The sequence below is a fragment of the Ovis canadensis genome, chromosome 5, assembly GCF_042477335.2.
Source record: "Ovis canadensis isolate MfBH-ARS-UI-01 breed Bighorn chromosome 5, ARS-UI_OviCan_v2, whole genome shotgun sequence".
Lineage (NCBI taxonomy): Eukaryota > Metazoa > Chordata > Mammalia > Artiodactyla > Bovidae > Ovis > Ovis canadensis.
Window position 1 is genome coordinate 60,093,602 of NC_091249.1, and position 2,392 is coordinate 60,095,993.

Consider the following 2,392-nt stretch of genomic DNA (forward strand, 5'->3'; position numbering starts at 1 on the left):
GTCACACAATTGCTGGGCATAAATGCTGAGTACATAGTAAGCATTCAGTAAATATTTGAGGCAATAAAATGGCAAGGGCAGCCAGGTCTAGTTTTGGCCTCGATCGTAATAGACACGCATAAGGTTCTCTGTATAAAAGAGGTTGATAATATATACGCTGTTTTCAGTGATTCTTGTAGTTAATTACGTCAACCAGAAAGGATTTTCCGATTCATGGCATTTTTGTCATTCTTCATTGTCTATCATTCAGTCTGCCAGACTGAGCCCAGGCAACTCAGGTGGCACAAGCCAGGTGCTGGGTCTGTGACTGCCCTTCCAACCCCAGGGTGTTCCTGTGAAAACATAAATCGTGGGGCCTCAGCCCCACAAGGAGAGAGGCCTGTTCAGCAGCCACCATTCCTGAAACCCCACTGTGCACCCTGGGGGCACATTGTACAGTCCTGCTTCTTCTGCCCACCCACCTCATCTCTCCCCTGAAATCACAGATAGTCACTCAACTGAGGATGGTGTCTGCGATTATTCAGACACCTAACCTGACTTGGGATCAGCAGAATCAAACCACCTTATCCTGTGTTAGAAAATCTGAGTCACTATTTAAATCATTTTCCAATCCATTTATACACCAGACCTCCCATGCTGAATGCTGTATCTTTACCTCTTCATTTTCCAAGTAGAAAATCTGGAGCTCTGTGATGCTCAGTCGCATGAAAAGGAGGAAGAAAAACAGAGAAGCCAGAGGCCACATGGAGCAGACACCACCTACTTTATCTTTGAAGCACAAGTGTTTGCCTTCAGAATGACGTATTGCAACCCTAGAAAATCATGTCTTGAAAATTATTCCAAACAAGGTTCAAAACATAAACATCAGATGAAACAGACTCAAAAGAGTAAAAACCAACAAAACAGAGAAGTTAAAAAATATTTGAAATGCACACAAAGAGTTGTTTTCTGTACTTGGTGGAGTTTCGGTTTAGCTTACATGTATCACTTCCCTCTCAAACAAAAGTTTCTGAGGCTGCAGGGCCATGGAAGGCTACTGTGAAAAGGCCCTGGAACATCTCCATTGGCCAGCAAGAGGAAGAAGAGCCCAGGACACACGGACAGAGAAGGTACTGTGAAACCTCCCAGTGGCTCACTCCCCTCCGGCCTGGAAATGCCTGCACACCCCAATGTCTGATTTCCCTAAGACCAGACAGTAAGCAACCACATTTGTTGGTTAAATGTCAACCTGTCTAGAATGTAAACATTCCTTTCAAGTAGCTGTATTACTCCATCCGTGAGACATGTAGGAAGTCTGCTGTGTGTCATTTTTCCATTAAAATGCAGTCTTCACAGAATTCCAACCACCCAATACCATCTGCTCCAAATTTTCCCATGATTTATAGGACCATGTGGCCAACTCCATGTATAAATATAGATTTTGAGAGGGATCTTGTTCTAATACAAGTAAAAGTAGAAAGATAGGTATTTAATGACATCATCAGATTTGTTTTAGATCTTAGGACATCATATTGTCAACCAGATGTCCATATATCCACGTTTATTATTTCATGTCAGCGGAACATAAGAGTGCTTTGGATGTCTACATTCCTTGTGATTAATTCTGAATATTTTACAGAAGTTATTGCTGTAACAGCTGCTGGCAAGAGAAGAAGATGACCCTGTGAACTCTGCTCTGTGGCCAGTGAAACTCAATGGCCATGCTACAACTCAAGAACTGGTCACATCCCATTCTTTGATTCTCGGATTACCTTTGGGTTGATAGTTTCTTCTCAATGTTATATTAAAAAAATAGAAGTAAGAAGGAAATATGTGGTCATATTTGATGGAGGGCAGAGGGGAGTGGCAAGCCGCTGAAATATCAGGAAGTTCCTGTATCAGGGTGGCCTTCTACTCTGGCTGGGAATTTTGTGTTCACTTACTCTGTGGGCTTCCCTGGTGGCTCAGAGGTTAAAGCGTCTGCCTCCAATGCAGGAGACCTGGGTTCGATTCCTGGGTTGGGAAGATCCCCTGGAGAAGGAAACGGCAACCCACTCCAGTGTTCTTGCCTGGAGAATCCCAGGGACGGAGGAGCCTGGTGGGCTACAGTCCACGGGGTTGCAGAGTCGGACACGACTGAGCTACTTCGCTTCACTCTGGCTGCAGTGTGGAGAACACACTGGACATTTGGGGAGCAACAGTAGAAGTGAGGAAGTTGTGCCACCATTCCAGGAAGAGACTGCTGTTGCTTGGACTTGAGCGCTTGGGTGTTCTCATGCAGATGGGGAGCAGGAGGCCGGCTCAAGAGAGGAGGAGAAGGCTTGCTGATTCTCCTGAAGCTGAAGGAGCACGTGGGAAGGAGCTGGCTCTCAGGTCCCTGAGTGGTGGTTCCACTAGTCATTACAGGAAGAGA

General features: G+C 45.3%; 1 long non-coding RNA gene and 1 other non-coding gene across 2 annotated transcripts; both read left to right on the forward strand.

Annotated features, from left to right (window-relative positions):
- The first annotated feature begins 674 nt into the window (after positions 1 to 674).
- Positions 675 to 1,801, forward strand: LOC138441320 (uncharacterized). Its single transcript, XR_011257315.1, has 2 exons — positions 675 to 1,109; positions 1,619 to 1,801. It is a non-coding gene; the product is annotated as an uncharacterized lncRNA (long non-coding RNA).
- Positions 1,802 to 1,932: 131 nt separating this feature from the next.
- Positions 1,933 to 2,004, forward strand: TRNAW-CCA (transfer RNA tryptophan (anticodon CCA)). Its single transcript has one exon. It is a non-coding gene; the product is annotated as a tRNA-Trp (tRNA).
- The last annotated feature ends 388 nt before the right edge of the window (positions 2,005 to 2,392 follow it).